The sequence below is a fragment of the Lissotriton vulgaris genome, chromosome 2_1 (assembly GCF_964263255.1).
Source record: "Lissotriton vulgaris chromosome 2_1, aLisVul1.2, whole genome shotgun sequence".
In the NCBI taxonomy this organism is placed as follows: domain Eukaryota; kingdom Metazoa; phylum Chordata; class Amphibia; order Caudata; family Salamandridae; genus Lissotriton; species Lissotriton vulgaris.
The window spans coordinates 1,211,658,337-1,211,680,976 of NC_141687.1; positions in this window are offsets into that span (position 1 = coordinate 1,211,658,337).

A 22,640-nucleotide genomic window follows, 5' to 3' on the forward strand; every position below is an offset into this window, starting at 1 on the left:
TTGGGGGGTGGGAATTGGGAGTTGTGATTTTTGGGGACTTTTGAAGGACAATCGTTGGGGTTAGGGAGGGTCTTGCGGGAGATTCTTTTGTTAGGGCTATAAAAATATACTTTTTGAAACTTTATCTGACCATACCTGTTTTTTACTGCTTTTGAGTCTGGTGGGTGGGGGTTTAACATAACAGTAAGTTTGTTTTCCTGAATAGTCCTAGGACTTTAGTAGTACTACCGTCAATCAAATCTCTCGTCTCTCCTAATACTCCATTATACTACCTCCAACCAAACGCCTATCTTACCTGTAATTTCTGTTTGCAAGTAGGGCTAGGCCCAGGGCTGGCTCCACGGGAAACAGCAAATAAGGTTGGCAATCATGGGCGGATAAAATTTCCTCATAGCGGTGGTACTACTGGTGTGACACAGTGGCAGTTGCTTGCCTATGAAAAAAAGAAAATGAAATCTGGTTTGTCCTCCTGAGCAATACAAAGGTACAATACAGAATATAGCAGGTGACAGAAGTACACTAGAACAGTGCCACGTTGTAGCCTAACAAATGTTAAAGTATAACTAATTCGGTTGAAGTTCTTTGACATTAGCCATGGGTCTTTGTCAAGCAGAGTAAGAATATATCCTCGGATTTCTTCACCAGCCTGTTGCTATCACCTTATCCTCCCCAGCAAGTGTGTGGATTTATTGCTGTAATTTAGTCACACATCAATCAAAACCACACAGCCCGGGGGAAGAGGGTTAGGGTTTGAAAAATGGATGGGTACGGGGGTTTTTGGGAAAGGTTTTGGGAGACAAGAAAAAGTAGCACAGCATGGACGAACAATTGTGAACATAAACAAATCTTTGGGTACAAACCTATCCCTCAATCTTTGAAAGTGCATACACTACTGTAACTGCATGCATGTCAGTTAAAAGTAATTAGTACTTTCGACAACTGTGGAAGAAAGAATGCGACAGTACAGGGCGTGGGTGGAAATATTGATAACTATATTCAACATAAGGTCTCTGTAGCCAGATACCTGAGAGCCTTGCTGGTCACTATAAATCCATTCACAACAACACTCAATGGGGTTGGTCTGGAAGGTGTCAGGTTTACTCCCCGTGATCCAGTCGATGCAAATATGGTTCCACCTCCAAATGTCACCAACACCCAGAAGTGTAAACACAGGGTGTTCGAGGCATTAGGCGGGGGAGAAAAATAACAAACTAAAATAAAAAATGTGGGATGGGTAAAGGTAGGGTCAGCAGGGAAAGGATACCTGTAACAGAAGACAAGACAGGCATCAGTGAAGTGCTGTCCTAACATACAAGGGTACTCTCATATAGTCTCACTAAATAGTCTGCAAGTCTCCCGCCTACTCATGGGAAATGTAGTTTCATAGTACGGTAGGCGCTTAGGGGCTGCGTAACCTGACAGAAGGTATAGTAGATAGAAAAGGAGAAATTGCTTTTTTTCTAGGTGTCCCCTCACTCACCAGGGTTGCCCCTTGGTGACATGCTTCATCATTGGGGCCATCCCAGTCCTCTACGGCCTGGGGCGTGCTGCGACTTGCGAATTACGTAGGAGCACTTACAAATGACTATGTGTGGTGCAGATGTGATAGTGGAGTGGACTAAGTGATGTGTTAAGGGATCAATGTAGAAGCAGAGAGAGAGCCAAGAAATGCAGTCACAGTCAGAGAAAAAGGCAAGGGATACTGTATCTATGTGGTTGTAGTGGTCCTGTTGGAAGTGGTAAGTAAGTTGCCCGCAGAAAAAAAATCCTCCTATTAGCGGCACTCCTCCATTGCAGCCGACGCTTCGTCCATCGATGTTGGTCACCAGAAGACACCCTGTCCACTGCCTGCCTGATGCTGAATTGTGGCTCGCTACTGTGAAGCCTGACTCCATCCTTTTTTCCCCATTGCAGAGACTGAAACCCGGCCTGTAATTATTCAACGAAAAACAGGAAGTGATATAATATTACAACACCACTGATAAATAAATATAAGGCATGTAGGCTGTGGAGTGCAAAAAGTCACAATTTGTTTTTCCTAGTAGACAGTACAATGTTTTTGAAAGTGCGTACTCTGAGTCACCTTTTGAAGGATGTATGGGCAAATTAATGTATCGGATCTTGCCCCTCAAGCTAGGTGTACTGTAAACTGTGTTTTAGAACAAAATTAGATCTTCCTAGCAGTGCTCCCACCCAGACCCTTACTAAAGCCAGTCGCAAAAATGTAGAAGACCCCCAATCAAATCTCAAAAAACGAGGCCTAGCAGAAAACTGGTGACAAAACTTACTTTGAAAGTAAAAGTAGGCCGAAGTACCCTAATTACCCATTACCCACCGTGGATTGCATTCAAACCACTTGCAAGCAACCAAGCAAAAGTAGCCATAGCCAGCATCGCTCCAAGACTCGAAATCCCCCCCACTCAAACACATGCAATAGAAATACTGCTAACCCTAACGAACCCTAAGTTAAGAATAGTGGCAAAGGCTTTCTTTAACTATGCCAAATCCCCCCTTTCCCACCATGGATTTTCTTCAAATGACTTGCAACCAAAATTACACATTCTCACGAGTGCTCTAAGACCCCAGAACTCAGTTTGAAAAATCTAGAACACCCCGAAACACATGCAATCCTGCTGCTAGGGCTAACCCTAACGAACCCTAAGTTACAAAAAGTGCCAAAACTAAAGGCTTTTCCGCGCGGATTTTGTCCCAACCACTTCTACCCGGTATTAGACCTTCCCAGGAATGCCCCAAGACCCGGCAACCCACCCGCCAAGAAGCGTAACACCCCCAAACAGGCCAAAAGCAAAATCTCATACTTGCAATATTTCTGGGCCTTCGGTCCAAACGCGCTGCGTAGCTAGGCCATAAGTCGGGGTTGGCACGACGGATTTCCTGAAAAGCAAATGCAATCAAGATTAGAGTGTCCCAGCAGTGCTCCCAGACCACGAAACTCACCCGCAAACAGACGGAACCCCCCCTAAGAGCACCTCAAAGGCAAGCAAGTCATCAAAAACACAAAAAAAATTCCGCCTGGGATTTGGTCCAAAACACTTTTATCCGGTATTAGAGCTTCCCAGCAATGGCCCCAGAGCCGTCAACCCAGGAGAAAACGAGTAGAAGACCCCCAAACAGCCAAAGAGCAAAAGTACAAAAATGGGGACTTAGTCACTTTTTCACAAATTTCCCAAATCACTCCGCGCGCGCTCTGCAGCTAGGCCCTAAGTCCCCTCAGCCACCATGGATTTGCTTCAAACCTCTTGCAAAGTAAAGTATATATAGCCAGCAGTGCTCCCACACCACGAAACTCACCCGCAAACACCAGGAAGCCCCCCAAACAGGCCCCCGAAAACGCTACATAGAGCAAAATGTCAGAAATAGCCCCAAAAAAAATCGGCCTGGATTTTGTCCCAACCACTTCTACCCGGTATTAGACCTTCCCAGGAATGCCCCAAGACCCGGCAACCCACCCGCCAAGAAGCATAACACCCCCAAACAGGCCAAAAGCAAAATCTCATACTTGCAATATTTCTGGGCCTTCGGTCCAAACGCGCTGCGTAGCTAGGCCATAAGTCGGGGTTGGCACGACGGATTTCCTGAAAAGCAAATGCAATCAAGATTAGAGTGTCCCAGCAGTGCTCCCAGACCACGAAACTCACCCGCAAACACCAGGAAGCCCCCCAAACAGGCCCCCGAAAACGCTACATAGAGCAAAATGTCAGAAATAGCCCAAAAAAAAATCGGCCTGGATTTTGTCCCAACCACTTCTACCCGGTATTAGACCTTCCCAGGAATGCCCCAAGACCCGGCAACCCACCCGCCAAGAAGCATAACACCCCCAAACAGGCCAAAAGCAAAATCTCATACTTGCAATATTTCTGGGCCTTCGGTCCAAACGCGCTGCGTAGCTAGGCCATAAGTCGGGGTTGGCACGACGGATTTCCTGAAAAGCAAATGCAATCAAGATTAGAGTGTCCCAGCAGTGCTCCCAGACCACGAAACTCACCCGCAAACACCAGGAAGCCCCCCAAACAGGCCCCCGAAAACGCTACATAGAGCAAAATGTCAGAAATAGCCCAAAAAAAAATCGGCCTGGATTTTGTCCCAACCACTTCTACCCGGTATTAGACCTTCCCAGGAATGCCCCAAGACCCGGCAACCCACCCGCCAAGAAGTATAACACCCCCAAACAGGCCAAAAGCAAACTCTCATACTTGCAATATTTCTGGGCCTTCGGTCCAAACGCGCTGCGTAGCTGGGCCATAAGTCGGGGTTGGCACGACGGATTTCCTGAAAAGCAAATGCAATCAAGATTAGAGTGTCCCAGCAGTGCTCCCAGACCACGAAACTCACCCGCAAACACCAGGAAGCCCCCCAAACAGGCCCCCGAAAACGCTACATAGAGCAAAATGTCAGAAATAGCCCAAAAAAAAATCGGCCTGGATTTAGTCCCAACCACTTCTACCCGGTATTAGACCTTCCCAGGAATGCCCCAAGACCCGGCAACCCACCCGCCAAGAAGTATAACACCCCCAAACAGGCCAAAAGCAAACTCTCATACTTGCAATATTTCTGGGCCTTCGGTCCAAACGCGCTGCGTAGCTGGGCCATAAGTCGGGGTTGGCACGACGGATTTCCTGAAAAGCAAATGCAATCAAGATTAGAGTGTCCCAGCAATGCTCTCAGACCATGAAACTCACCCACAAACAGACGGAACCCCCCCTAAGAGCACCTCAAAGGCAAGCAAGTCATCAAAAACACAAAAAAATTTCCGCCTCGGATTTGGCACAAACCACTTTTAGTGCTTCCCAGCAATGGCCCCAGACCCGTCAACTCACCTGCAAAGAGGTAGAACAACACCCCCACAAGTGCTGAGTCTTTCTTCATTGGGCGTAAACCAGCCCTCTGCTTTGATGGAAATAGGAGTCTGGAGGAGGAGGATAGAGGAGCATGTTCTTCTGAACTTGTGAACCTGAGGAATGCAGACTGCGGCACCTTCAAATAAATTAGCAAACAAGTGAAGACAGTTCTGCTGATGGGCTTGTCTTTGTGATTATCTGATTAAAGTTTGAATTATATTAACTGTGCACAACAAAGAAAGACAGACACACAGGAATAAAAGTGAATAAGGATGAAAAAGAAAGTTATTGATTCGTTGTCTCATTTTCAGGGCTCGAAGTCGGAATCACGGTCCAGGAATAAGAATAAGGCTTCGTCATCATACTCTGCGAATTCAGCCCGGGTGAGGTCAGTGCCACCTGACAGAGTAGAAATTCCCTCATCTATGGTGCTGGCCACCTCCTCTTCATCCGGCACGCTCTCTCGTACTCTTATATCTGGTGGTATGAGGTGCTGATTCATCTTGATCATTGTTAACCTCTCCACATTTTTGGGCGAGAGGCGGCTCCGTTTGGGAGTTACAATCCCACCAGCCGCACTGAAAACCCGTTCAGAAGACACACTTGCGAGTGGGCAAGACAAGTAGTTTAAAGCCAGGTTGGTGAGCTGTGGCCACAATTCTTTTTTCCCATGCCAATACGCCAATGGGTCAGAATTAACATAGACCTCTGTGGAGTCATTCAGATAGTCCTTCACCATCGACTCAAGGTCCTCCTCCAAGGTTCCTCCACTTTGCGTAGCTCTTGCTGTGCCTCTGGCCTTTTGAGAACCAAACCCACGCAGAGCTAGCCAATCCTCTTCAGCCTCCAATGTTTCTGCTGTCTTTCGTGCAGATGATGCGGTTGCCGGTGTCTTTAACGGCTGAGAGGTCACTTGTGCCACAGCCACAGGTGCAGAAGTGGATTGTTTTGACTGGGGATGGCCTGCTGATGTACTGCCATTTCCTTCAATTTCCAGCCGTTCTGTTTCAAACTTCTTGGCTGACAAGGCTAGCCAACGTTTGTACTTTGTAACATCTTCATCAGCAAAAGGAAAGAATGCTCTGCCTGCCAGCGCCTTTTTGTAGCGTGGATCCAGAATAGTAGCACAAATGTAATGCTGTTCTGAGTGGATCTTTTGAAGACGTTCATCACCTTGTAGGAGCTCTAATAATTTCTCAGCCAGAAGCAAAGAGTCTTTCTTTTTGTCATCTTTTCGAAACACAGAACACACCTCCTTCAGTTGGTCCTCCAGCATGTACAACAATGGGATAGCTTTTCCCAAATTAGAGTCCTCCTTGCTGACTGCACGTGTGAAGACCTCAAAAGGACGAAGCATGCGTGTTAGGCTTTCAACTATGTTCCATTGCGGCCCACCCATCCTCAGCTCCTCTATACCCTCTTTCAAGAAATATTGATCGAGTTGCGTATACTGCTCATACAGACGCTCAAGCATGTAGAAGGTTGAGTTCCAACGTGTTACCACCTCCTGGATGAGTGCTTTCACTGGCATTTGACTTTGATATAGCATGCTCCTCAGCTGCTTGCGGGCCTTAAAAGAATGCCTGAAATGCTTGCAAATTTTTCGGCAGTTCTCCAATACACTGTACGCTGCACTGCGTTTATTACCCAAGAATTTTTGGACAACCAGGTTTATACAGTGCGCCAAACACGGCACTCTGAAATAGTAACCGTCCCTCATGGCCTTAACTATATTGGAGCCATTGTCTGTGGAAACATAACCAACCTTGCGTTTTAGTGGGGACAGACAGTTAAGGACCTTTGTGTTAAAGACATCCAAAATGTTTTCTGCTGTGTGACGTTTCTCCAAACCAAACATGGCTAGTGTTGCATGTTTCCGAGCACCTTTAAAAACAATGTTAGTGTCAACACCTGAGTTTAGCTTTGCTTTAGCCCCTGAAAAAGAGACCCAGTGTGCAGTGATGCACATGTAATCAGCGCCTGCGCCACTGGTCCACATGTCTGTTGTCAGATGTATAGTGTGAACAGCACTCTTCTGCAAAGCTGCCCCAATCACCTTCAGAACATCTTCATGTAGTGCTGGAACCGCAACTCGGGCAAAATAGAACCGGCTAGGAACCTTCCATTTAGGGCAGAGCACTGTCACTAATTCTAGAAAACCAACCCCTTCTACAAAAGAAAAAGGGAGAAGGTCCAGAGCTAGCATTTTAGCCAGCTTAGTGTTATACAGACGGGTCATTGGGTGGTTGCGTTCATATTGCGCTTCTGTAAACAACATCTTTTTAATGTTGCCCTGGACCAATGATTTACGGGATGATGATGATCTCTTCGACCCAGTTACGCTCGCTGATGAACTTTTCCGCATTGATGTCTCACTCTCTCCCACACTCTTAGTGTGGCTCCCATGGGGTGTGCTGCTGACATGGGAACTGGGTGTAAGTGAAGTGTTTGAATCGTCTTCTACCTCCTCGTCATCAGCAGATGACAAATCAACGTTTTCATTACGTGCAATTCCGGCTTTCTTGACCGCCTCTAGGTGCGGAAACCATTCGACAGGGTGCCTTCTCTCAAGATGACCTCTCTGGCCTCCGGTACCATAGTTAGAACCAAGCTTACCACGACTAAATCGAAGCTTACAAAGGCTACAAATGGCTACGTTTTCCTTTTTTGGGCAAACACTAAAGAAGTCCCAAACTGGAGACTTGAAATGTCTTCGGGGGCCGGAGGAGGCGGCGATACTGGTGGTGGTGGTCCTGCTGCTAATGACAGATGAAGTGGAGGATGTGGATTGCCGAACTTCAGTACGTTTTGCACTTTCACCACCACGAATTGAGGTCGAGGACGAGGTGGGTACCTTCTTGCGAGGAAGAAATATGGAAGCGGTAGGTTTTGGTGTACTACTTAACTCCAAATCTAATGATTCCATTTCCATTGCCTCCTCGCCGACATCATCATCACGCTCAGCAGCTTCTCGGGATAGGGTCAAAATGTCTCTTTGCTGCATGCCCGGTGGGGCTGCAGTGACCTTTGTGATGACTGCCTCGTCGTCATCGTGAGAGGCTTCATCACCAGCAGTATCTGTCACTTCTTGTTGAGCCTCATCACACTCCATAGGTTTGAGTTTTTGGACGACCTTCCTTTTACGCTTAGGTACCGGTGGCAGATCATGGTGTGCCTCTGCCTCACTGTCAGACCGCAGTTGTCGTGGTTCCCAAGACAGATCACTTGCACCAGAACGAGGTGGGCTTGAAGAAGATGTAGACACCCCCCTTGATCTTTTCCTTGCTAGGGATGTGGAAGACAATGAATGATCATCAGGAGGAGTGGCTTCCAATGATACCTCAGCTTCATTGTCGATTTCCAAATGTGCCCCTACTTCGGGAGGAACAACTATTGTGGGCACTTGTGAACGTCCATGCACCTTTGCTTGCGCATCTCCTTTTGCTGCCTCTCCTTCCACATGTACTTGGGCGTGTACTTGCACATGGTGTTGTTGTTGCGGCTGTGGTTGTTCAACACTTGTCAGATGAGTTACAACAACCTGTGTTGATTCAGGGACATTGCTGCTACTTTCTTGCGATGAGCCAACATCACTGGTCGATGGTGATTGGAGAAGTACACTGACTGCCTCTGAAGCACTCAAGGGCTTTGACTTAAGTTGGCGTGGTGGTGGAGGCACTGAACCCAATGGAGCAGGGGTGCTGCTCTCAGGTTGGTCCCCAGCAGATCCTGCTGCTGCAGGCGTACTTTTTTTTTTGCTCCCAAAAAAAGTGGCGGGTGGCACACCAGCCTCCTTGGTAACTTGCTTCTTCTGCTCCTTACTAGCAACTTTCTTGCTAGAGGAGCTACGGAGAACTTTCTTTGGGGCCATCTTCTTCAGAGCAGGTCAGACAGCAGGCCGCAGTTGCACGAATTGTAGAGTTGTCTGAGGCCAGACGTGACGTCGCGTGACGTTATGCTGCACACACACACCGCTGCAGGACTTCTTCCTGGCACTGGTGGTTCTCTTGAGTCTTGTGCACCTAAAAAAAATGGAAGACAGAGGAACATCAGTTCAGTTATAGAGCACAAAAAAATCGAAAAACACTGCAAAATCAGCACAATCCCAATCCATCCATGCCCTCCATAATGTTTAAATTCAAGACAACCCACAGAAAGACTAGGCCCATGCAAGACTCACTACCCCTGGGCATAAATAAAGGTTGAAAAGTAGGCAAAATGGTTGGAGGCCTAACAACAAAGCCTGCATTCAAAATGGCCACTTGCCTGCCAAGCACATGGCCAGTGCCTGTAGCTGCACTCAAAATGGCCACCAGCCACATGGCATGTCCCTCCCCATGAACACCCCCAAAAATCGAAAAACACTGCAAAATCAGCACAATCCTATTCCATCCATGGCCTCCATGATGTTTAAATTCAAGACAGCCCACAGAAAGACTAGGCCCATGCTAGACTCAAATACCCCTGGTGAAAAGGCCCCAACAACAGGTCAAAAATCGAAAAACACAAAATTTTACAAAAAAAAAAAATCGAAAAACACAGAAAAATCAGCACAATCCCAATTCATCTATGGCCTCCATGATGTTTAAATTCAAGACAACCCACAGAAATACTAGGCCCATGCAAGACTCACTACCCCTGGCATAAATAAAGGTTGAAAAGTAGGCAAAATGGTTGGAGGCCTAACAACAAAGCCTGCATTCAAAATGGCCACTTGCCTGCCAGCACATGGCCAGTGCCTGTAGCTGCACTCAAAATGGCCACCAGCCACATGGCATGTCCCTCCCCATGAACACCCCCAAAAATCGAAAAACACTGCAAAATCAGCACAATCCCATTCCATCCATGATGTTTAAATTCAAGACAGCCCACAGAAAGACTAGGCCCCATGCACCACTCACTACCCCTGGTCAAGGCCCCAACAACAGGTCAAAAATCGAAAAACACAAAATTTTACAAAAAAAAAAAATCGAAAAACACAGAAAAATCAGCACAATCCCAATTCATCTATGGCCTCCATGATGTTTAAATTCAAGACAACCCACAGAAATACTAGGCCCATGCAAGACTCACTACCCCTGGCATAAATAAAGGTTGAAAAGTAGGCAAAATGGTTGGAGGCCTAACAACAAAGCCTGCATTCAAAATGGCCACTTGCCTGCCAGCACATGGCCAGTGCCTGTAGCTGCACTCAAAATGGCCACCAGCCACATGGCATGTCCCTCCCCATGAACACCCCCAAAAATCGAAAAACACTGCAAAATCAGCACAATCCTATTCCATCCATGGCCTCCATGATGTTTAAATTCAAGACAGCCCACAGAAAGACTAGGCCCATGCTAGACTCAAATACCCCTGGTGAAAAGGCCCCAACAACAGGTCAAAAATCGAAAAACACAAAATTTTACAAAAAAAAAAAATCGAAAAACACAGAAAAATCAGCACAATCCCAATTCATCTATGGCCTCCATGATGTTTAAATTCAAGACAACCCACAGAAATACTAGGCCCATGCAAGACTCACTACCCCTGGCATAAATAAAGGTTGAAAAGTAGGCAAAATGGTTGGAGGCCTAACAACAAAGCCTGCATTCAAAATGGCCACTTGCCTGCCAGCACATGGCAAGTGCCTGTAGCTGCACTCAAAATGGCCACCAGCCACATGGCATGTCCCTCCCCATGAACACCCCCAAAAATCGAAAAACACTGCAAAATCAGCACAATCCCATTCCATCCATGGCCTCCATGATGTTTAAATTCAAGACAACCCACAGAAATACTAGGCCCATGCAAGACTCACTACCCCTGGCATAAATAAAGGTTGAAAAGTAGGCAAAATGGTTGGAGGCCTAACAACAAAGCCTGCATTCAAAATGGCCACTTGCCTGCCAGCACATGGCCAGTGCCTGTAGCTGCACTCAAAATGGCCACCAGCCACATGGCATGTCCCTCCCCATGAACACCCCCAAAAATCGAAAAACACTGCAAAATCAGCACAATCCCATTCCATCCATGATGTTTAAATTCAAGACAGCCCACAGAAAGACTAGGCCCCATGCACCACTCACTACCCCTGGTCAAGGCCCCAACAACAGGTCAAAAATCGAAAAACACAAAATTTTACAAAAAAAAAAATCGAAAAACACAGAAAAATCAGCACAATCCCAATTCATCTATGGCCTCCATGATGTTTAAATTCAAGACAACCCACAGAAAGAATCAGTCCACCCACCACTGAGTACCCCTGGGAAAAGGCCCCAAAACAGCCCAAAAATCGAAAATCCCAAAATTTTAGTTGCAGCAACTGTAATGCCCCAAACAAACTTACTTGTAAAATTTCTAATCCAACAGTGATCCAAAGAAAGTCAAAAAGGCCTCAAATCCAAAGATCCAGCAGCATCCACAAAAGGTAATCCTTCCAGGTCCACATCCGAATGAAAAGTGACCAGGAGATGGACAAAGCACTGGGAGGAGCCTGCTGAACAGGAACAGGAAGTTGAAGACTATGGGGCACTTCCTTCCTCCCACCCCCCTGCCCCCCTCCCCAAAATGGACTCCTCGCTAAAAAAGTGCAGGCAAATGTCAAACTAAGGAGTTATTCACATAAAAATCATCATTTCTAGAAGGTTTATGCTGCTTGCTGGTGGATTTCTTGTGCAGAATTGCAAATTTATATTTTCGCGCGCCGCATCTCAAATCTCGCAATTGCGAAGTACCGCGAGACGTGATCTCGTCGTACTCGCGTTGACAAACTATCGCTGGCAAGCCGCGATGACGTAATCGCGCTCGCCAATTCCCGCGGGATCACACAGCAAGATCCAAAATGGCGCAGCACTCGCAAACTATCGAAAAAAACAACTCGGCAAACGATGATAAACGCCGCGCGCCGCAAAAATTGTATCACCAACGCCGCGCGCCGCCCAAAAAATCCGCTGCGTGCGAATTTGCGGATTTTGCGGGAAATCCGCAAATCTCGCGGATTGCGGATTTCCCGAAAATCCGCAAAATCCGCGAGCGGAACGGATTTTCCGCCCACGCTTAGTCCAGAAGGCCCTCTTCTTGCTATTTTCTTTACTTGTGGCTATATCCAATTTTATTACATATTTTGTAGAGTTAAGCCAGTCTAGGAAATTTGGAGGGGTACATTTGATCCAACATTTACAAATGTCTCTATGCGCTAGTAAAGTAAGATAAAAACGCAGCTTATTAACATCTGAGGGTAACAAATCATAATTGTGAGGATACCAAAAAATATTAAAGAAATGCTCACCTGACTATCAAACCCAAATATGTCTTCCATACCTTTTATAACAAGACCCCAGAATTGCTGTAATCTAGGGCAGTTTATGAACATATGGCTATTGTTAGCTCTATCCTTCTGGCATTTTGGACAGCATGGAATGGTGCCCTTTGCAAACTTTGATAATTTGAGAGGAGACCAGTATACTCTGTGAAGAGAGAAGAGATGATTTCTCCTTAAATTGGCAGCTTGGACTGTAGAATATAGTAAGTCAAAAGATACTTGGCATAATTCTGTACTAGCGCCGAGCAAGCACTCGCCCCACAGCTGTTCTGGAAGGATAAAGTCCCCGTCGGCCAGGTCAATCAGGAGCCAGTAAAGATTTGTGACTTTTTTCTTATTCTGTTGTCTGAATCTCAAAGCAGTCTCGAGCTCATTTGTAATACCAACAAAGATGCATACCGCTTGGGGCCAGCTTTTTATTTGTAAGAACCTAAATTTAGATAGTTGATTATCCGTGATAAGCTTAAGATCTTCCCAGGGTAGCAGACATCCCTCTGGAATAAGTTGGGCCCAGCAATTTACGCCAGCCGATTTTAGAGGTGCTGCTAGTAAGTCTTTAGTCCACTCGGGTGAGCCAGGTGTATCTCATATAGGCGCCTTAGTGCTGTAGTAGCTGATTTTTAAAAGCTTTCTGAACTTGCTCCAAGTGATTGCTAAATCCTTTAAAGATTTCAATTGGACTTTCTTGAAGAAGCACAGGTCTCCAAATTTGTATAGATAAGCATGTTCCGCTCCTTATGGGTCTTGCAGCATTTCCCTAAACATTTTTCTTATATCTGAAAAATTGAGCTCGTTCATAAGCATCTTACCAGTTTTCATTAAGAAGACCCATGCATGCATACATACTTATGTCTGGCGCACTTAGCCCTCCCTTATTCTTCCTTCTTCAAATTTCTTCCAGGAAATTCTAGTTCCTTTAGAAGCCCATATAAATGAGTTCATTTTCGACTGAATTTTCCTCATCTTCCTTCTTTGAAGGCTAGCGGTATATTTTGGAATACAAAGATCAATTTAGGTAAAAGCATAATTTTTACTAAATTGACCCTTCCTATTAACGTTAAGGGTAAATATGCCCAGCTTTCTAGGGATTCGGAAATTTCTTTATCAATTATGCGTTGATTTGTGTTGGGTATATCATTAATATATAGTGATTTTTATTCCTAGATATCTCATTTCTTTTTTCAATTGAAGGGAACAAACTATAGAATTCCAGGCCATACACTCAGTTGAATCTAATATCCTGAGATGTTACCAAATTGTTGGGCTAAGCTATATATAATGGGAATAGTTTTCTCAAGATCTGACGTGTATACCATATCATCAGCATATAATGAAACTTTTTTTTATCAATTACCGAATCTAAACGGAAGTATATCCTCATGTCTCCTAATGTTTTCTGCAAAGGACTCTTATGTATAGGTTTAAAAGCATTGGCGAAAGGGAGCATCCCTGCCTTGTACCTCTTTGAACTTGTATTGAAGAGAAGAGATTGACATTTATCAAGATTCTAACTGTTGGAGCATGGTAGATATCTGAAATAACCCTACAAAATGTTTCCCCAAAGTTGGATTTCTCTAATACCTTAGTTAGTTAGGCCCAATTAACCCGATCAAACGCTTTAGTAGCGTCAAGCATAATAACTGCCAATGGGAATTTATATGTAGTTACAAGATCAATAGCGCAGATCAAATTGTAGGTTAGATCTTGAATTCCTCTCCCTCTAATGAAGCCCTTTTGGTCCTGATGTAACAAACCACTCATAATACCATTCATCCTCTCTGCTAACACCTTGACAAAGATCTTATAGTCAAGGGTAAGCAGAGAGATTGACCTATACGAATCAGACTGCTTCGCCGGCTTAGATGGCTTTAAAATCAAGGCTACAGTGGCCTCATCCCATGAAGGAGGCATATTCCCACCTTTATCAAAAATATGAGCAAACAGCGTGTCCATTATTGGGATCAAAACTTAAGCTAAAGATTTAACGGTTTGTTGGTGAAAACTATAAAAGCTACACCCTTTTTCTTAGTTTCTCTTTTGCTTTCTTGTTTTCTTTCTAATATAGGATTTTTTTGAATCTCTTTCAACCGTTCTTTCTCACTATTCATAGTTTCTTCTAGGTAATGTTGAAACTGAGAGATATCAGTCTCTATGGAAAAGTCAATGGTTAAGAGGGGAATGGCCATGTCTTAGTGTCCATAACCTGATTCTTTTTCATTTATTCCTTCACTGCTTAATGGCTATTGATTACACAGTGTGGTCCGCAAGTCTAAAAAAGCTTTTCTGCTGGTTCCTCTGCCTGTGTATGGAACAAGGTTACCATTGTATCCTATATCTATATGTTTCACAGTTTTTTTCTGCAGCAGGTCCGTGAAATAAGGTCCAAGTCCCAGATTGTGAAGAGGAGGCATTCCTTGATTTTGTGCAAACATCTAAATCGTAATCACAGTTTATTATCCTTGAAGGAGTTCTTCAAAAATTCATATGTAGGCTTCTATGTTCCCTTATATTTCCTCCAATGAACCATCATGAGTTTGATGATAGCCACAAACTATGTCTATTGTTTTCCTGTAGTAACTCTTTGTGGAATTTCTTTACCCATTTCTGTTTGGGAAAAGGTAATGATTTCAAGAACTGTTATAGATACATTATATACATGACTTCTACCTTAGTAGGTTTGTCAGGTTCTATGATGGGGTATGTGAAACGTAATTTGCCTTCATAAAATTAAAATATTGTGTGAAAAAGCAAATAATTATTCAAAATACCAAGCTGTGTTTTTGCACTGTTATTTTGGCACATTATGCTGCTACAGGAGTGTGTGGGCATGGAATGTAAGCCTTATTTCCTATCCAAATTCTCCTTGGCAGGAAAAACAACTTTGCTCTTACCCAGACAGTAGTAGAGAAAACAGAGTAGACATCAATCACCCACCGTAAAGTAGTAGCCCAGATCCCACCGACACACACAAAGGGTGCCAGCTGGTGAGCCAGAAAGGACTACGTGGGCCTTGGGGTTTCCCCCAAGAACTGCAAATATAGAGATGTTTTGGGTTCCCCGTGTAGGCACTGGCAAACCCACAGTAAAGCAATCACTGGCTCCTACCTGCAGGGTCCCCGGGGGCACCTCCCAACTACACCAACATTAAAAAAAAGGTGAGGACGCTCCATGTGGAATATTAAATATTTTTTTATATAAAAAAGTGCTAGGAGCAGTTCACATATCCCATGAGTTCTAAGGTCGCATTTTGTTGCCTGAAAGATGCTTAAAAAAAGTTCAAAGACATGTTATTTATTTTTATATAAACTATTGTGCTCTACATTAACTATAACTTGCCCCCCCATGCACAGTATAGTTATCAATGATTTATCAAAAGAAAATTAACTTTAAACAATAATAATGATGTTATTATTAGTTTGCACTGAACCAAAGTTGCACTCAGACATAAAGTGCCATCACATGTCTAATTAGATTTAACATTTTTATTCCACACAATGCAAGCAAGAGAACCTGCATTGGGTTCCATTTAATTTAAAATATGTTTAACAATACATTTAAAAATCATCATATTGATGTAAATACTTCACAATATCTAGACTGTAACCTCAATTTTTCATGAACACTTTACAAATTTCAAATAAACACATATGTATTAAACAATAAAACACAGCAAAAATACAATATAACACTTCATCCAATATTTTTGCTCCAAGAAGCAGTAAACATATCACTCTATTTTTCATATATTAATTTCCTGGTATGTTTCACTCATATACACATTATATGTGAATATTGTTTTTAAAGCAATACATCATTTCATTAGTCCATATGCCGACGCATTTCGGTGTATCTCTGAATTTCTTAACACCTTGCTCAGGACTCAAATAGTAATTAAAGCTTTTTCCATAAGAACAGACCATATATCTAAAAAGGAACAATAATTACAATTAAATTCAATCTTTACTTGTATGGACATAGACTAGCTATTTTGGTCCAGTGCATCTTATATTCCATAATAATTCCCAATTAAAATTATCAGCATGATATAATCAGTTTGTCCTATTTCAGGGACATATCTAGTGACTAGATTAGTAATTACTGTAAAAGCATCATCATATAGATTTTACAACACCATTAGTGACTTTAGTGTATCTCACCCAATATTGTCTTTGCAGGGGGATTTCAATAGTGCAGATGGATTTAAATCAGTTTGCACATGTATGTAGTTCTCACTTCTTCTTAGGTTATGTGCCTCCTATGGATAACATCTCTATTAGTTACACATCGATCATTTGATTGATTTTTATGAAACCCATTTATCTTTTACTTACTAGACTCAAGGCGGGGCAGTTTCACTCGGTCACAATAATTAAAATGTCCTTTTCCAATTCCATGTACCTATGAATGGAATATTATTCTTTTTGATTATTCTAACATCATATTGTCTATTGCGGAGTTCTCCTATTATAAAGTTTTTGAGGCACTTACCCACTGGTCTTTTTCTTGTGTCTATCTCCTGTATATTTTCCAGGGAAGTATTGGTTAGGAATTTTAAATATTTTTATTTTTCTATACCTGTTGGAGGAAAAGTCCAACCATCTTTATAAATTAGATTAAGATGATAATCCTATGTTTAAGGTAAAAAAAGGGGGGGGGGTAGAAGTTCTATATCACTTTTACTGTTATCTCAATATGACATCTCAATTGTAGATCCCCAATTATTACTAAGTTTCTAAACCATTCTATAATTATAGTGATTATCTTGTCATATAGCTATCCTTTCATTTCTATGCTATTTTCTTGTTACTAATGTGCCTCGCATTACATCCATTCCCCCATTGATAATGATAGTTAATAACCTGTTTGGCTCATCAGGCAGTCTTCTAAAAATGACTAGTATACCAAATGTGTAAAGTGTTCATGAAAATTTGAGGCTACTGATATTGTGAAGGGTGCAATAAATAGTTACTTTAGGGCCTGGGTTATAGTTACTTGAGATAACTATAACTGGTGAATTTATTGTGAGCTTACAACTTTATTTTGTTAATGAATATTTTAGCTAAATATGACGTTACATCTTTTTTCAGTACATTTCTAGAGTATGTTTTAATTTAAAGTAATAATTAATGTATTTCCATACATAAATCTAACCCCTTGCCACACCTGGCCTTTTGCAGTATGCACCAGTGTTTGGCTGCAGCCAATCTCCCCCATGCAACCAATCCCTCGAAGGCAGCCAATCACGCGCTGTGGAGGACCTTAGGTGGTGGGCAGTTGGGGTTTGCCACAGGACCCGCGGCCAACCCCCAACATGCAGGCAACTCAATGCTGCGCACAGCCTGCAATTGTGTGCATCGGGGGTTAGCCACAAGGTCTGGCCTGCCAAAGGCAAGCAACTCCAGGCTGGGCAGGGCCTTTGATCGTGGATGGTGGGGGATTGACCACAAGGCCTGGTCTGCAACCAGGCCCTTTGCCCAACCCCCTGAAAGGCAGCCAATACCATGCTGCACTTGGCCTTCTGCCATGTGCAGCTGGGGGTTGGACAGAGCCTTTCTGCTTATTGCTGACCTGTATTCTGCCTCTTGCTTCTTGTTTTTCATCTTTATCTTGCCTCTTTCTGCATGTTTCTCATATTAATTCTGCCTCTTTCTCATCCCGTATACACACACATATATAAATATATATTCTACTGTTGGTCGCCATCAGGTAGTTATAATTAGGACCACGTTTCCATAGGATAAGAGTTTTTTCACTTTCCTATAGCTATAGTGCCTTATGAGAAATCTTCATGAAATTTTCCCCAAAAAACTGTGAAGTTAGGTCTTGTTGTGCATGGGAAATTTTAGATTGATCTGTCAAGCAGGGGCCAAGTAAAAGGAAGGGTAGCAAAAAGTGCCTTTCCCATGTTAGTTGAACACGACTACAGTTCGGAGGACTGGAGGGAATTACACCGAATTTGGCAGAATGGTAGGTTTGGGTACGCAGCTCATGCTTCCAGTTATGTGGTGTAAATACATTCAGTAGATTGTGTGAAATTAAAATAGATACAAATTGGTATATCTACAATTGTGAAGCAATTGTGAATAATAATGACCTTGTGCAGAGATCTGCAGAGCTCTGATTGGCTGTCAACACTTCAACCAGGAAGTGTTGACAGCATCTTGGGACTCGACATAAGCCAAGTGCCCCAAAAAAATAGAAAAAAATGAAAATAAGGCACCGTAGGAAGACTCTGATGCCCACACCTTGATGCTTAGTTTTGAGAGGGATCCTGCCAGGGCAAAAAAGCACTTTTTAAAAAACAAAGGGGCATATTACCAAGCAATAGCGATAATTATCGCTATTGCTTAGTTAGAGACAAAAATTTACCGCTGAGCTGCGGTCATTTTTACCGCAAATAAACCTTGGTATTACCAAGGTTTATCGCAAATGCGATAAAAATTGCCGCAATGCATAAATAGCGCTGAAAAGTCAGTGATATTCATGCATTACCGAGCTAATGCTCTTAGCCATGTTATCCACCTCCCATTGGCTAACATGGCTAAGAACTGCTCAGGGCAGGTGTTAGCTTTTGGAGATATTCGCGCTTATTCGCGCTTAGCGCGAATATCTCCAAAAGGTGGTAATAGGAGATAGCGATGTTAGCGACTGTTTTCAGTCGCTAACATCTTGGCACGCCCACTTTGCATGTCATTAGCGATAAATATCACTGACATGCAAAGTGGGGCCCAAGATGGTCGCTATCTCCTACTAGCTGTCGCTAACTGGTGTTAGCGACAGCTAGGTAATAGGGAGATAATTTTATCTCCGCTTTCTTGGCTTTTAAAGCCAAAAAAGCGGTGATAAACCCCCTTGATAATATGCCCCAAAATGCCTTAAAAATGTAATGAGTTCACAAATTTGGGGCAAAATCGGCAAAATAAAACAAGGGCGGTCTGCGATGCTTGTTTATACTAAGTGCCAGGGTGTGCTAGGTCCCTGGGGTATGTCCACTCAATTTCTAACACAGGGCTCCTCTCCTAGGACATTTTTGTGCCCTGGGGACCACTAACTCCCGGGGCGTATGATTTAATTGTTGGAGAAGAGTTGGACTGCCCTATAGGCCAGTTCGACCCTGCATGTTTATTTAAATGAGCAACAATATATGTTAAATAGAAAAGCACATACACAAGCAGCCAGGGATTTTTAGTGAGCAGCAAAGAAAAGCAAACATTCTGCACCTGAGGATTCCCATACACCGTCATTGCAGCTAATTGTAACTGAAACACTAGTGCTGCGGCATGAACATGGCAGCAATCAGTGTTGCTGGAGCCACGGCTCACAACATAGTTGACTTTATGTTGTGACTTGTGAACTATGCTCGTAGAGTGCTATGAAACCCAGGGGGGTTGTGGTGTCCTGGCCTAGGGCTGGCCTAGGGCCTAGGGCCTAGAAATAAAGCATGCAGGACACACGTGCTACGTTTGTGGCTAGTAGCTAACTGACTACGCCCAGGGCCCTGGGCTCTTTATTAACAGGGGGACGTTCACGTTCACGTATGGGCTCTACCAAAGCCCCTTCACGCCTGAGGGGCGAAGCATGCAGAGACAGTGGGAGGGGGCGTGTGCTGCAGTGGTACACCCCACTGGCAGCAACACTACATTCCTCCTTTACCTAGGGATGAAAAAGAAACTGGAAACAAACACACAAAAGTTCAATAGTCTATCAGGTCAGCAAACATGCTGTGAGGGTTGGTTGCGGACAGCAAACAAGTGCACCAAATGTCTCTGTCTCAGTCTCTCCTCAAATGGTGACAAGTATAACATTTCGAAAATCAAAAACAGAACAGTCTTACTTTAATCTCGGCGGGGTCAGCCATCTTGATCAGCTCAACGCCAGCACTGTGCCACAAAGTCACAATACCTCTGGGAAGGCTTTGGACACGGACGCAGGCTGTATCTTGTTTGGCTTCGGCCTGCTACCGTAGCTGGGGGTGGCTCTTCTGTGTTCCTGTTGTCGTTGACGTTGGACTCGTCCTCTGTTCTCTCCGTGGCTTGGACACTCGGGGTGGTGTCTTCGACTCGATCCGTTGCAGCGCCTGGTTCCTCCGGTCCTGATGGTCGCATCTGGGGGGTCGGTTGCCACTCGTCCTGGTCAGGGTCAGGGTCTGGTACTTGCTTGAAAAACGAGATGTTTCTGGTAACAGACTCCCCATTTCTGACAGCGGTGACCATGGTTCCATTGATCTCTGTCACAGTCCATGGGTTTAATTCGAAGGGCAAACGGAACTTTCCTCCGGGGTGGCGGTCTTTCACTAGAACCCTGTCTCCGACTTGCATCGGGCTGTCCGATGCTCTTCTCCGCCTGGATGCTTCTTGGTTGGTTCTGATGCGTTGCTCCATGGACCGGTTTCTCGGGTTTGGAGCGAGCTCCCATGCTGGGTGGTGCGGGATGGTGTCTGCCATGACTCGATTGAATGAGAGTCGGCTCGGGGAGACTCCTGTGGTGCAATGTGGGGTCAGGCGGTATTCTCGGAGGAATTGGTAAATGGCTAGCTCCAGGCACTGGCCATCAGAAATTGCAATTTGTATTGTTTTGTTCAATGTTCTCATTAGTCTCTCGACCTCCCCATTGGCCTGAGGCCACCTTGGCGTGATTCGTCTGTGTTTAACGCCTTGGCTCTGGAGATATTCTGTGAATTCGTTGCCGTTGAACGGCGGCCCGTTGTCGGTACGGACCTCCTTCATGAGCCCATGGGTGGCAATTATCTTTTCGAATTTTGGTATCACTTCCGCGGCGGCTGTCGACGATACAATTTCTACTTCCGGGTAGCGGGAGAAATCGTCCACCACAACGAGCATGTACTTGCCTCCGGGGAGGCTGCCGAAGTCTGCCCTCACCCGCACCCACGGGGACGAGGGGCCCTCTTCGGTTACCACGGGCGCCGGAGGGTAATGAAGGCTTGTCTCAAGACGCACCGGACACCTATGGACTACTTCTTCAACTGCTCTGTCGAGCCCGGGGAACCACACCTTGCTCCGGAGTCTGCTTTTGGATTTGACGATCCCTTGGTGTGATCCGTGTGCCAGCAAGGCGGCTTGTTGGGTCAGGCTGCTGGGTAGTACCAGGCGGGGGCCTCTCAGGAGACATCCTTCCGTGGAGACTGACAGTTCGTGTCGGATCTGGTACAGGGCCTTCAGGATGGCTTGGGCCTCAGGGGTGCGAAAGGACGCAGGGCTCTGGAGCACCTTCCAGTCTCCGCACTCCAAGGCATGGATCGCGATCTGGAGGCAGTCATCGTCCTTAGTGGCTCTTGAAACTTCTTCTAGGGACATGGGACGTGGCTGTGACCTCTCGACGATTAACCGAACGTACTCCTCTGTGGCTGCTGCCTCGGCGGCTTCCGCGTCGGTGACAGGTTGGGCGTGTCTGGACAGGTAATCGGCAGGATTGCGTGTGCCGGGCCGGTATTCTACAGAGAACTGGAACTCTTGCAGCTGCAACACCCACTTTTCTATCCTCGGGGGTGGGCGGGAGGAAGAGCCTTGGAAGAGTGGTATGAGGGGCTTGTGGTCGGTAATTACTGAGAAAGGGTGGCCATAGAGGTAAATGTGGAAATGGCGGCACCCCCACAGAATGGCAATGGCCTCCCGCTCAATTTGGGAGTAGCGTTGTTCGGTAGGTGTGAGGGTACGGCTGGCGTACGCCACGGGGGCCCATTCTCCGCATGACTGCCGTTGTGATAGAACGGCTCCCAGACCGGTGGGGCTGGCATCCACCAGCAGTTGTGACTCGTTCCGCGGGTTGAAATACGCCAGTGTCGTGTCAGCTGACAGGGCTGCTTTCGTGTTCGTGAAGGATTCTTGTTGCTCCGGGCCCCATTTCCAGGTGGCGTTTGATTTTGTGAGGTCGCGGAGTGGTCCCGTCAGGTCGGACAGGTCCTTTATGAAACGCCCACAGTATGTCACCATGCCCAAGAAACTGCGGACTGCTGTTATGGAGGTAGGCGCCGGCGCGTTGTGGATGTCTCTTACTTTTTCTGGGTCAGGTCCCACTCCTTGGTCGGAGAACTTGTATCCGAAGAAACTTATGTCTTTGCGCAAGAATTCGCATTTGTCTTTGTGGAGCGTCAGCCCTCTCTCTTTTAGACGGTTGAATACAGCTTGGAGGCGTCTGATGTGTTCTTCCAGAGTTGGGGCATGCACCAGGATATCGTCGCTCACATTCAGTACTCCGTCGAGGCCTTGGAGGACGTTGTGGATGATATTTTGAAACACCTCGGCGGCGCTCGAGATGCCGAAGTTGAGCCTCGTGTATCTCCACAGGCCGGCGTGTGTGGAGAAGGTCGTGATTGGGCGCGAGTCCGGGTGCAGCGGGATTTGATGGTACCCTGATCTCAGGTCCATCTTGGAGAACCACTTGGATCCTGCGAGCTCCCCGATGATGTAATCGATGGTTGGCGTCAGATGACGCTCTCTTTTGATGGCCAGGTTGGGGAG